We start from the raw sequence: 15,050 nt of genomic DNA, 5'->3' as shown, positions 1-15,050 counted from the left end.
AACAGAGTGGTACTGAAACAAAGCATAGGAGAAAGAGAAGAGGATTGATGTGAAATGCTAAAAAGGTAGACTGTCATACCTAGGAAGAGTCACTCTGCTTTTGTATGTATAAATATCTTCAGGGATCTTCTGGAAAAGTTGGATAGACTGCAGAACTGAGTCATTATCTTCAAAGCTTTTATCGCCTTAAAATTTCTGCTTCAAGTGGCAAGTGTGAATTTAAAATTTTGTAGAACAAAGTAACTAAGCAACAAGATGGAACATGTTAAGTCAAGAAATAGTGGCGTTTGGTTTAATATTTCATAACAGCGTATATTGTGCTTAAGACTATATGGAACATACAAAAGTAACAGAATTTCGTATTCTGAAAATTTACTCTGTGTGTATGTAGCCTTAATAAATCAGTAAGAGTTTGCCCAAGCATTACTTGACAGCCAGAAAGAATAATTTCCCTTTCTTTCATAAGCTCAAACGCAAAACTTAAATTATATTGGATCTAACTGCAGTGAAAAAGTGCTTCTATTTTGATATATTTTACTTTGAAAATTATGTAAGGTTAAAAAGAATGATGGATATTGAAGGTGCGTTGACCAGGAGTAGGAGAGGAGGGTTTCTTCCTTCCTTCCTCCCTCTCCCCAGCTATTCCTTCCTTCTACCCTTTCCTTCCTTCAACAAGTATTTATTGAGTGGCTGCTATGTGCCAGGGACTGTGCTAGGTGCTGGGAGACAAAATGGCAGTTATAATACTATGTGATAAATATTCTGAAAAAAGAGTTTTCTAGAAGTATATAGGAGGAGTCTCAACCCAGACTTGAGGGATGAGAAAAACATTCCAATTCTTTTAACTTCTGTTAATTTTAAGTGAAAATGTGAAGAATGAGAGATGGCAAAGAGGGTTGAAGAAGAAATTTTGAATATTTAAAGGATTATTTACAGTTAGTTGACTTTTTAAAAATAAATTTATTTATTAATTTTTGGCTGCATTGGGTCTTCGTTGCTGCGCGCGGGCTTTCTCTAGATGTGGTGAGCGGGGCCTACTCTTCGTTGCAGTGCACGGGCTTCTGATTGCGGTGGCTTCTCGTTGTGGAACAGAGGCTCTAGGCACACGGGCTTCAGTAGTTGTGGCACGTGGACTCAGTAGTTGTGGCTCGTGGGCTCAGTAGCTGTGGCTCATGGGCTCTAGAGCACAGGCTCAGTAGCTGTGGCACACGGGCTTAGTTGCTCTGCAGCATGTGGATCTTCCTGGACCAGGGCTCGAACCCACGTCCCCTGCATTGGCAGGCAGATATTTAACCACTGAACCAACAGGGAAGCGCAGTTGACTTTTAAATAAGTAATAAATTTATAAAACAAAACATAAGCCTTTAAATTCAATATATAAATTTTGAAAGAGTTTAGAGGAATACGTTAAAATATCAATAATCATATTGACTTGTGCTTACTAATTTGAATAAACTCAAATTGAACACACCAAGCCCCCCTTAAGTAATCAGTCTCATTTATTACCTCAGTTAATCAAATTTCCTTAAATGTAATGGAAAAAATAAAACATGATACAAAAAGCAACTCAGAGAGGTGGGTTACAATTTTATATAAAGGAGTTATAGAAGGCTTTTCTCATGAAGTGACATTTGAGCAGTGACCTGAAGAAAGTGAGAAAGAAAATCTTAAAGATATCTGTGGAGAAAGCATTCCAGGAAAAGGGAACACCATGTGCAAAGACAAGCTGTTCATGTATGTGCAAAGGCATGCTTTTGGAAGGTTAAAGATGCACATTGTAACCTATCCAGTAAACACTAAAAATATGACAAAGAAGCATAGTTAAAGTGTCAATAGAGGACATAAATGGAATATTAAAAGATACTTGATTTAGTACATCGTACTGCACCCCCCCCCCCATAAAAAGGTTTGGAAGGAGGAGCAAAGGAACAAGAAATACAGGACGTAGAAAACACCAAGATCGTAGGCTTAAATATAGACCTCTCAATCATTACATGAAATATACATAGCTTAAAAAACCTGATTAAAAAGACGCAGATTATTAGGCAGGATTAAAAAAAGCAAGAATGATCTACATGTGGCTTATAAGAATTGCTTTAAAAACAGAGGCACACAGGCACTGGCTGTAAGTTAAAGGACAGAAATATATACATTTCCTGCAAACACTAAGCATAAGAAAGCTGATGTGACTGTGTTAATATCAGATAAAAGTGTCAAATAATCAAGAATCTACATTAATTTTAAATGTGTCTGAATCTAACATAAAAACTTCTAAAGGTTTTTTTAACCAAAAATTGTCAAAACTAAAAAGAAAATGGGCAAATCTACAATATTATTTGGGGATTTTAAAGACCCCTCTTTCAGAAATTGATAGTATGAGTTCACATAGTTATATAGAAGAGTTGATTAAGACTATCAACCAAATTAACCTAATGATATTTTCAGTACACTACAAAAATAAATAAATAAAACAAGCCTACAAATGGGATATGCATTCTTTTCAAATGATTATGGATTTTTCATGAAAATAGATCATATTCAGGGCCAAGTGAAAAAACCCAATAAATTTCAAAGAATGAAAATAATACAAAGTGAACTCTTGAACATAAATGTAATAAGCTAGATATTAATATCAATAAAAATTGATAAATTTCACAAAGTATTTCATAATTAAACACAACACTTCCAAATAACTCATGCATCAAAAAATAAACCACAAGATAAAGATAAATTTAGACCTATTATGAACTGAATGATAAAATGCACACACACACCAGCATACAGACATACATACACACACACACCCCATATCAAAATTAGTGGGATGCAACTAAAACAATCCATTAAAGGAAATGTGTAGCTTTAAATGCTTATTTTATGAAAGAAAAAAGGTATGAAATGAATGATCTGGTCTCCTACCTTCAGAAGACACTAAAAAGAAGAAAGCAAACAAAAGGAAATAAAAGAGTTAAAGATCAATGCAATTGAAAATTAAAAAATAATAGAGAAAATCACAAAGTTAATTCATTGAAAATATTAATAAAATTGATAAACCTACTAACAAGACTGATCAAGAAAAAAAGAAAAAACCCTCAAAAAACAAATTACTACGGTCAGGAAAAAAAAAGGGATATCACTAGAGATGTTAAAGGAAATAGGAAGATATAATGAAGAGCTTCCTAACATTAAATATAACAATTTATAGGAAATTGATATTCTTTTAAAGACACAACTTACTATAACTTTTACAATGAGAAGTGGGATTTTTAAATTGTCGTATATGTGTTAAAGAAATAGAATTTCCCACAAAGAAAACTCCAGGTCCAAATGGCTTCACTAATAAATTCTATTAAATACTTAAGGAAAAAAATCACACCTTTATTACTGAAACTCTTCACAATGTAGATAAGGACAATCACCCTCCAGTTCATTTTATGAGGCCAGCATAATCTTGATACCAAAATAAGACAAGGATATTACAAAAAATTGCAAGAAAATAACGTACAGGATAATATCTCTCATGAGTATAAATGCAAAAATCCTTAAAGTATTACCAGTAGATAATAGGAATAATACATTATGACCAAATAGGTTTTATGCTAGGAATTCAAGATGGGTTCACATATGAAAATCAATCAGTATAATTCACCAGAGTAACAGATTATGAGAGAAAAGTTACATGATCATTTCAATAGAGCAGGAAAAGTATTTGCTAAATTCAGTGACAATTGAATTTGTGATTTAAAAAAAATCCCAGCAATAAGCCAGGAATGGAAGAAAATTTATTCAACCTGATAAAGAACACCTATGAAAACTTTATAGCTAGTATCAAATTTAATTGTCAGCTAAGGGTTGAGAGTCTTCCTCTTCTCCCCCCACCATCCAATTAGTCCAGCAACTTTTTCTGAAAAGACTTTCTGTCCACTCACTGAATTACTTTGATACTTTGGTTGACAGTCCTTTGGTTATACTTGCGGGAATATTTCTAGACCCTCATTTTGTATTTTGATCTATTTGTGCTTTCACTAATACCACACCCTCTGATTACAAAGCTTTATAGTAAGTCATGAAGTAAAGCATTCAAATTAATCCCTTTTCTCTTAGATCAAGGACAAAAAAAAAAAACTGCTCTCATTTTTTTTTTTCAGCATTGTAGTAAAGATTCCAGAAATTTAATAAGGAAAGATAAAGAACTAAAAGAATAAAAAAAAGAGATAAAGTTTGGAAAAGATGAAATAAAGCTATCATTATTCATAGACAACCCAATCATATATAAAATATCCAAAGGAACTTATAGTATCTGTCCTATGAACTAATAAGGGAATTTTGTAAGATTTCACCAAATAAAGTCAATATACAAAAATCAATTGTTTTCTTTAAATTTTCAAAGTATAATTCAGAAATAAAAATTTTAAATATTCCCTTTGAAGTAACATACAGTGTTTAGAAATAAATCTAATGACAGATACTTTAGATGTGTACACTGAAAACTACCAAACATTTGAGAGATTAAAACTCTAAATTATGGGAAATACATAGCAAGTTCATGGATTGGATGAAGCAATACTGTTAAGGTATCAGTTCTCCACAACTTGGTGTAAAGATTCAATGAAAATCCAATAAAACTGCAATGGATTTTTTTCCCCTTTGTTTTGCTAAAAAATTATAAGGGACTTCCCTGGTGGTCCAGTGGTTAAGACTCTGCACTTCCAATGCAGGGGGTATGGGTTTGATCCCTGGTCAGGGAACTAAGATCCCACATGCCGTGAAGCATGGCCAAAAAAAAAAAAAAGATACTATATATAAAATAGATAATAATGAGAACCTACAGGAAACTCTACTCAATGCCCTGTAGTGACTTAAATGGGAAGCAAGTTCAAAAAAGAGGGGATATATGTATATGTATAGCTGATTCATTTTGCTGTACAGTAGAAACTAACACAACATTGTAAAGCAACTATACTCCAATACAAATTAATAAAAAATTGTAAGCACATTCTGAAATCTAAGTTGCAAGGAAAAGAACCTAAAGTGACAAAAACAAGTTGAAAGAAAAGAACAAATTTGAATGTTTTATTTTTACTTCAAGACTTACTATTAAGCAGTGTAATCAAGAGGGTGTGGTATAGTGAAAGCACAGATAAATAGATCAAAATACAAAATGAGGGTCCAGAAATATTCCCGCAAGTATGATCAAATAACTGTGACCAAAGTATCAACAATCAATTGGTGAAGGGACAGAAAGTCTTTTCAGAAAAAGTTGCTGGACTAATTGGATGAGGGGAGAGGAAGAAGAATCCCAACCCTTGACTCACATCATACAAAAAAATTGACTTGAGTTAAATAATAAATAAAAAATGTTAAAGTTAAAGCAGTAATGCTTCCAGAAGAAAGCCTAGGAGAATATCTTCACAACTTTGGGGTAGATAAAGATTTCTCAGCACACAGAAAGCACTAACCATAAAAGAAAGAAAAAAAGAGATAATTTTGATGTCATAAAAATTAAAAATTTGTGTTCAGTCTGAGCAATAAAATACATAACAATAGTATTGTATTATAACCCAAAGAGTTAAATATGTATTCATGAGTTCATACTAATATATATAAATTACCAGATTAATAAGAAATGGAGGAGAAATGACAACTTCTCCTATGCAAGGATTACAATTCATAAATGAAGAGGAATGAAGAAAACAGAATATCCCCATTAGAACATCACAGTAATGACTGCCACAATCAAGTTCCACCAATGGGTGCTAAAACTAGTGGGCAAAATTTTAAGCAGAGACAACATATCTGGGTACTCTCAAAGTATCTCCCCCCAAATATTTATAAATTTCAGAGCAAAAAGTACTAACTTTTCAGTGGAGAATCTTGGTAGACACTTCTTTAAGTTAAGTGATTAATGTTAATATCATTAGTAATACATATCAACATTATGTGCCCCTTGAAAAGGTCACATCACTCTGTGGTATCCTTCTTAGTAACACGTAACCTCAATTTCATTATGAGAAACTCAAATTGAGCGATATCCTACAAAATATGAGACCAGTTTACTTCAAAATGCCCAGGTTGTGAAAGATGAGAATAGACTGTCACACACTGAAGGAGACTTAGGAGATATGACAACTAAGTGCAGTGTGGGATACTGGAACAGAAAAGGACATGGATGGAGAAACTGGTGAAACATGAATATATTTTGTACCTTAGTTTTATGTTATTATATCAAATTTGATTTCTTAGTTTCGATTACTGCTATATGGCTATGTAAATGTTAACATAGGGGAAATTGGGTGAAGGGTATATGGGAACTCTCTGGACTATTTTTTCCACTCTTTGTAAGTCTAAAGTTATCTTAAAAGAAAATTTGAAACAAAACAATGACCAAAACCAAAAGCTAATTTCCAAGTCAGGAGTTACACCCCTGAAATCAAATTACATTGATAGTTGTGTATTCAGCTGTGTTGAGTTTAGATAATCTTTATAATATTTAAAAATTCTAAAATATATTTTACTGCTTTAAGAACGAAAGTTGCCTCAATTTCAGAAACTCAATTCAGCACATTATCTTTCCACCCACGCTGTATTAATTTTGAGAGCTGTTGAGACAGCACTCTTGGTAGTCCGAACAGAGTACATCAGAAAGCTCACAATGCTAATTTAGAGTAGAAAAGAAGAACATAAATTAAGTGAAATTAATAAAGCAAACTGAATAACAGTGAATGTAGCCCATAGGTAAACTTCCTTCTGGACTGAAAACAAAAGCAACTTCATAAACATTTTTAACAGTACCCTTGAGTAAACTGTACTTAATTCACAAGGTTTCATCTTCACAAATGTTATTTAAAGATGAACCATGTTTATTAATTTTCATGTTTCCTCTGTCATTCTCAGTAGTGTCAACTAATGGTTAAATATGTCCATTATCTTTTTGTTGTAGCGGCTCTTCAACCAGGGAAGTAAATATACTGCACCGAAATTAGAGATAAATTTTTACCCCATGTTACAAAGCCATAAACTGCTTGTTTATTTAGTGGTTTTCACTGATGATAAATATGCTGTTCTATTGAGTGTTGATTGCAGTGCTTCCCTTGTCATCAATTGCATGCAATAATATTGATACTTTGTGTTTAGAGGTGTTTTCTCTTGAAGAGCTCAGTTCTTCTTGAAGAGAGACCTACCCTGGCTCTATGGACCAAGTATGCTATGTCAACTTCCTAAGGCCACTGGGGGACAATTTAAAGAACTGCAAACTTAATGGCAAATGTAACGCTAAGTGGTATATCCTGCAATTCTTCAAAAAGTTTTCTGAGGTCCTGTTTCTGGTGATCAGGGTTGGAATACCTCTTATGTTTGTTTCATGACATTCAAGTCTGGTTTTGGTAACACTGCAAAGTGGAAGGGCAGATATATCAATACCTAAAGGAGCATAGAAGGTAGATTCCTTTCCCAGGTTATTTTCTTACTACTTACTAACTTTAAAATTAGGAAATTTACTAAGCCTACTCTTAGCTTTATTTTACTTAACTATTTTTTAAAAAGTAATTTATAAAGGCTTATCTAAGTGTTCCATAAGGATATTACAGGGATCTAGGATGGGGTAGTTTTGTAAACTACCAAGAAAAATTCAAAGCAGGGTATTATTACTTATATATTATGACTTATAACAACTGGAATTCGATTTTCAGAATTGGAATTACTTATAACAATTAGAATTCAATCTTCAGGCACCTGGTATCCAAACGTTTACTCATATATTTTTAAAAAATCCTAAGTTACACTTTCTGGTGACTATGATTTACTCTTCCATACAATTCTTTTTAAAAATTTTTCACATTTTAATGCAATACAGATATTGATCCAAAGGAACAAGGCTAAAATAATAGCATTTCATGTAGGATAAGGCATCTCCTAGAGATGTGATACAGTATATTTTTCTCCATGTCTCTGAACCAAGTTTAATTTATAACATTAACAATTGTCAAATATCTTGGGGGAAGAGTTGCAAGTACCTAAATGTGCTAGGGTTATTTCAAATTAAATTGGCCTTGATACATTTTTAAGGCACTGTGATGATTGGAAAACACTGAGTTGGCACTAAACAATGGCTGAGAAGCAACTTAGGAGTTTGGGAGATGAGATCTATTATGTAATTTATACTTACGTCTGTGAGCATAATGGGGTTATAAATTCCTCATATTACATGTGGAACAACTGGGGCCAGAAAAGTTGAGTAACTTGTTCAAAATGACAGAGAACCCAGTGGAGGTGCTACAAGACCAGGCACTGATGCTTTGAACACTGTTTCTCCAGAAGGAGGCTAAAAGGGGTGATGGGGCAGACCCTGTTCGAACCAGAGAAACTCTGTTTTGTTTTCTCCATTTTTTTATTTGAAGGTTCCCAGTGAGATTTTGTCTGAGAAAAGTAAAATAGTTCAAATGCAAACATTTATCAAACCAGTTGATTAGACTGAGTGCACATTGTTCCCAGTCATACCGTTGCCTCCCTTTGTATCCATCTACAGTGACTCAATTAAAAAAAAATAGAATAGGTCAATAGCATTAGGGAAGTTAGTTTAAAGCAGTAGCTTTCAATATTTTTTAACTGCAACCCATAAAAAGAAATGCTGTAAAATCAAGATAAAAATACCAACACATAGCAGAAGCAGAAGCACTAAAAAGCAAAGACTATGAATTTTGGTATTTTTATTCTTTCCTATTGAGTTGAAAATTAGCTTTATGATCTAGTTTGGAAAATAGAAATATAAAGAAGGATCATTTAAAATATTCTTTTCAACTTCAGTTACATTTATTTCATTAATTAAGATGTTACAGCAAAAGAGTAAAATATTCTAGATTTAAAACTGATAGATGATACCATCTAATAATGAAATTTTAAATCAAAGGGGACTTCATCACCATTTCAAGAATTAATCTTTAGTATGAATTATTTGAATCACCAGTGGTTTCCCCACTGCACTAGAAGTTGTCTTATGTTTAAGTTTTCAAAATTGACTTTAGTAGCAACGATATTGGTAACATGAATGAGGTTAGGGTAAATGACATTTGGGATAGGAATCATTTTTCTGTGCAGTCTTAACCATTTTATTCCAAAAAGTATCAAGAACACAGGAAGCTTAGAGATAAATAATAAATAAAGATCATTATGATTAACTTTTTGAAGACCCTGCTGAGACTTCCAGGATGGTTGTTAAATGGCACATTAAGAGTTGTTGGTGACCATTTCCCATGTTTCCCCTGCCTCTTTCTTGCCTCTTTCATTCAGTTTTCTCAAGTTTTCTCTTGTATCCTTTCCTCTATTTCCTTCTTTTCCTTTTTTTACTTTCTTCTGACTGTGCCTTAGGCTTAGGCAAAATTGCAACTTTATCTACTTTTAAAAGGCAAATGAGTCTAAAATGCTGAAGATACCCTGAGGGGGTCAACAATCAAATCTCAGAGAGAAGGCTGTAAATTGTTTAATTTTAATTAGAAAATGATGTTCCTTTTTCATGCCTTTATTTTAGCACTTACCAGTTATCACTTCTTGCCTTGCATTATAAATAATTGGTTGTCTGTTTTTGTCCTCTCCTGATATATTCACTCAATATGTAAATGAATAATGAGCAGAAATTCAACTTAGAAATATTTATACTTGTTACCAGATATTTTTGGAGTCAGCAGAGGTGCAACGTACATATGTTAGCAGTTTAGTTAAATCAACAAAACCAAAGGTGGCAAATACTTGGCAAGCTATTTACCATTCTTAGAAGAATGGTAACTGGCTTGCCATTCTACTGGGCTCCAGGCAGAAATCCTTAAACACAGACTCCTTTCAACTGAGCTGGGGCTGGACCTTAGCATCCCCCCTAATGTGGCATTTTAGAAGTTGTGATTAGTTCATTAGACTTGGCATTCTAAATATAACATGACTGCCATCCCTCTCTCAAATGAGATAAATTCAGATATTAAATATTACTTTTTTCTGTACCTCTGGTTTACATTGAGGAAATTGCCAAAGATACTGGTAAGTGAATTGCAGCCAAAGTGAGCGAACTGCTGGAGGTGGCATCTGTTGGCTCTCTTTTTCTTTCCCTCCTATTATAAACTAGATTTTGCTTTATTCCTTTTGTCTTTATTAATGATCAAAATATAAGAAGCCCTTTTCTGAAAGTGTTATCTAGGAGTCTATCACCTCTGATTCAAATGCAACCTTTCCTTCAAAGCCTTATCTGAAGCTCAATTGCTATTAATTTGCCATCATCTGTCCTCATGTCCCAGATGGTTATTGATTTCCCAGCATCAGAGAAATCAGCATCCAAAGACTGTGAGAGGAGAAACATTACAAAATGATATTCCATGCTCATGCCTGAACCCCTCTTCCAGGAAGAGGAGTGAGACCCCACAATAGGCTTAGACCAATCAGCAGATTCACTCTCTCCAATTATTGTTGGAAGCTGGTTCCTGAAAATCATGGCCATTTGGAGGATACTGAACAAAATGGGGGTTAGTTAGAAGGAAAAAGAGAGGGAAATTGGATAAGCAGTGGACAATGTCTGCTACGTGGCACTGATGTGACCTTCAAATTTTTGATGGTGTGGAATCAATTATTGAAATACATTTCAAGACCACCATATCCTCAGTCCTAGATCTTGCCATCCCTCATGGAAAGCAAAAAAACTTGATAATCTCTTGGGCTCAGTTTGACCATATACAGAATCTATTAATTTTCAGTGAGCATTTTTGTGGCTTAATAACCTATTGATAGGGACCTGCACGTGAATTTTATTATGTTTGTGTTTGATGGTGTTGATGTGAGAATCATTTTCTGTAATATTAGAAATTTATAGGGACTCTTTTACTGTGAGTTAGGCCCTGGTCTAAATAGCCTTTATTTTTTTCAGATGAGAAAAGTTTTGAAGATGAAATATAGAGTTAATCATTATAGGAGTTCTAGAAACAGAACTGATAATATTACATCAAATATAATAGAAAAATCCATTACATATGTACAATAATATCTTCAGTGATGCAAGTAAGTGATGCATCTAATATTTGTAAAGACTAATGGCAGCATATTTAAACTTTAAGTGATATATCCACACATCTATATCTACTTAAATTGTGCACAGTCTATATTAAGTTCTATTTAGCACTTTTTACTCTGTTGTCATTGCAGTCTGGCGTCTTGTCATATTTTAATCTACTTTTGGGTACCTTCAGGAAATTGCTTTGGAGTGTGGTTATATGCCTATAGAACCCCATTACAATGATTTGCAAATAATGTTACCACCACTATTGCATTCTCCACTTGGAAAAGTATCTTAACTAGGAAATCTCTTTTAAGGCAAGCAATAAACAATTTCATTAGAAATAGGGTTTTTGTTTTTGTTTCTGTACATTTCACAGTTATTACCAGTTTTTTTTGTCATCTTTGTAAATTTGCAAGAAACTGGGTGATCAGTTGTCTTCAATTATTTTGCGTCCTCTACAATATGACCGTGTCTTTCTAAGCATCAAAACCTGACCCATCATGGGACACTGCATGGATAGCCTTACTGTAATAGTCTTCTGTCTATCCTTTAAACATAAACTTAGAAGGTCAAGTGAATTAACCTGTCGCATTACTTATAAACTTCCTATGGCCTCCATATGAGGCTGGACCTGAGGCCTGCTGGGTAGAATGACTTGAGAAAAAGCCATTTTGGGGCTTCCCTGGTGGCACAGTGGTTGAGAATCTGCCTGCTAATGCAGGGGACACGGGTTCGAACCCTGGTCTGGGAGGATCCCACATGCCACGGAGCAACTAGGCCCGTGAGCCACAACTACTGAGCCTGCGCATGTGGAGCCTGTGCACCGCAACAAGAGAGGCCGCGATAGTGAGAGACCCGCGTACCGCGATGAAGAGTGGCCCCCGCTTGCCACAACTAGAGAAAGCCCTCGCACAGAAATGAAGACGGAACACAGCAAAAAAATTAATTAATTAATTAATAAACTCCTACCCCCAACATCTAAAAAAAGAAAAAGCCATTTTGGACTTTAAGAACTAAAAGGAGGGGGAGAATCTGCATCACTTGAGACTGGATGACTAGATGCACTTCCGTCTGTGATGAGTTTGTTGTGGGAGTGAGAGTTTGAGGGGAAACAGCCTGCTCTTTCTTCTGTTATATTCCACATGGAACCATCCATGTCCGCACCTCCCAGGAAACATGAAAATATCTCCAGCTAGTGGAATAGCAGCCTCTTTCCTACTGTCTTTGACTTTTCATTTGGCTGCTTTTGAAATGACTCTTAAAACATTGAAAGATTAAAGGAAAGCAGGCTGCCAAGTACCTGAAAGAAACCAGCTTTTGGAGCTAAGCTTATAAACAAGGGCTCAGGCTTCAATAGAAGAAGGAAGGATAAAAGGGCCAAGGAATTCCTCTGTCCTCTGTACTCTGAGGATGTAGCTTCCTTGTCAGAGGAAAAAATGAATAGAATGAACCTCTCTTGGCCTCACAGTGTGTAGCGAGAGTGTTGAGAAGGAGGAAGATGAACTTTCAGACATCTGTGAAGGGCAGAACATTTTCTCCAATATGATTGGTTTAGACTGTGTGAAGCCACCATTCTCATGGGCCATCCTGCATACCGTGGCAAGGGCAAGGCCATAGGAGGAAAGGGGAAGTCACATGTTTGGGATTTTCCTGCAATTGTTCCTAGGTTCCCAGTCATGCTAATTTTGGAGATAAGAAAGACACTTCTTAATGGACCTGTGACAGTCATCTGTGACTGCCAGATGACGTCTTCCTTTCCCCTTTGTATCTGACACAGCTGTACTTCTGCCTTTGTTTTTCATTGTACCCTTCAGATTAACTCTGTATGTAGAATACATGGCTTTCTTCAGGAATCTAGCTCCTCCCAGCATTCAGCCCAAGGTTTCAATATAGCTTTGAAAATGAATGAAGGACATCTTAGCATGATGAGAGAAGCTCTGTGAACAGTTACGGCTCCACTTTCTGAAGCTTCTGCTTCAGGAAGACTGTTTTACATCTCCACATAGTACTCTCATCTCATATAGTCAGTTCTAACCTTGGAGCATCTTCCTTAAATAAGTCTGAATTATTTTACTCTATGCATCTTCAGTATTTTATCTTGCTTCTCACAGATGGTTAGGCTCTACTTGAATATATTATTCATATGTTATGCTCCTCCTAGCAAAGATAGAAATTGTTGGGATACTACTCTTAAATCATTAAGAAACATTTCTCTCATTCTGATAGTCATCCATTACTTTTATTATGACCACAATAGCAAAACACAATCTTGCCCCAAAGGGACATTATTATTTTACATTTATAACTTTGTAAATACCTGTCATATGAAATGCTGAAGGCATCCTTTAATTATTGTTGTTTCTTTCTGAGAAGCAAGAAAGTGAGACCATATGATTGATTCCTGTGTCTGTGCCACATGACCATTTTAATTACATGAAAAATGGTTATAGTTTAAATTAGTGGGTACCTGGCATAATTCGGGCTTTGTAAAATGAATATCCTCTGGCAATCCCACTGCCACAACAATTTACATTTCAGTTACTCTTATGACTAATATTTCCAACTAAGAAGTACTAGAAAGGAGCAACAACAAATTCTGAGAAGTAGCAATTTAAACTTTTTACTTCCATTATGACTATTTTTAAACTTAAGAAGCCAACCTACAGGATGGTTAGGGACACTACTCGAAGGTACTTCTTTCTCTCTCTGAGCAAGGCCTTCTGAAGAGATGTTATTTATGAATAAGTAAGAGAACAAAGAGGATCAGGCCACAATAGGCTAATGACAGAAAGCAGACTTCTAAGTACAGGAATGATGGCTGCCCTAAAATAGTACAAAGAAGTTAAATACTAAGGGAGGAAATGAGGCCCCATAGATAACAGACTCTGTGTTTGCAAATTCTCTTAAAATATCTTCTTAAGTAAATGGCAATGCTCATATGGCCCACAACTATGAGATATTTTGGGTATGGAATTAAAAGATACAAACTACTATGTTTAGAATAGATAAGCAACAAGGATATATTACACAGCACAGGGAATTATAACCATTATCTTATAATAACTCTCAATGGAGTACAATCTGTAAAAGTACTGAATCACTGTGCTATAGATCTAAAACTAATATAATATTGTAAATCAACTATACTTCAATTAAAAAAATACTTTGCTAGTGTGGGGGAATTTCCATGAATGATTTATTGAGACTCGATCTATATGTCAAGTATTTTACTTCTAACTAGTACTCTTAAATGATTTGGCATGTTGAGTAGAAACCAAAATATTTTTTAAGAAGCAGGTTGAATGTCATTTCAATAAATTCTCCATTGTCTTTAACGTATCAGTTCAGAGCATCAATTATGAACATCAGTCATGACCATTATAAATTGCTCCAAATGTTTCTTGTGTTAACATGGATTTTTCAGAAAGTTTTAGTGGTAGCATTTGCCTAATGTCAGTCCCAGCCACATGACATGGCTTGAAAATATGTAGGAGAGTTTAGGTGGAATGGAAGAAAAAGCAGCTGTTTGTTCATTTTTGAACCAGTATCTTAGGAGCTGGTGAGAGCTGACCTAGGTGGCAGGAGGGACAGGTTCCTGGTGCTAAATGTTAAATTTCGTGTCTCTCTCTAGGAGAGCAGGTGCACAAAGGAAAGTACTAACTTATCTGCTCTTGCCTCATTGATTTTTCAGTGAATAGACCATGAACTATTCCCACTTCATTCATAACATCTATGTCACAGTCACCTCACCTGTCATAAAGACACAAAAGTGAATGAAGTAAATGTTTTTTTTTTTTTTTTTGATGAGTAGAGCTTGTCAGTTGCTGCCTGACTGTCAAACTGAGCTGAAACTCTGGGAAGTTTTGGGTTCTTTGACTAGCTTATGTATTTGTTCAGCTGCTGGAGATTGCTTTGTTACCAAATAAGTGCATTAATTTTAGATATTAAAAAATAAAAATAACCAACCTCTGGAATAGATCAGTATATTTATAAAGCTTTCTTCCTTTAGCCACACTCATTT

This window comes from Neophocaena asiaeorientalis, unplaced genomic scaffold (genome assembly GCF_003031525.2).
Source record: "Neophocaena asiaeorientalis asiaeorientalis breed wild unplaced genomic scaffold, Neophocaena_asiaeorientalis_V1.1 scaffold171, whole genome shotgun sequence".
Classification (NCBI taxonomy): domain Eukaryota; kingdom Metazoa; phylum Chordata; class Mammalia; order Artiodactyla; family Phocoenidae; genus Neophocaena; species Neophocaena asiaeorientalis.
The sequence above is the reverse complement of the archived record's forward strand: the minus strand, read 5'-3'. Positions refer to the sequence as shown.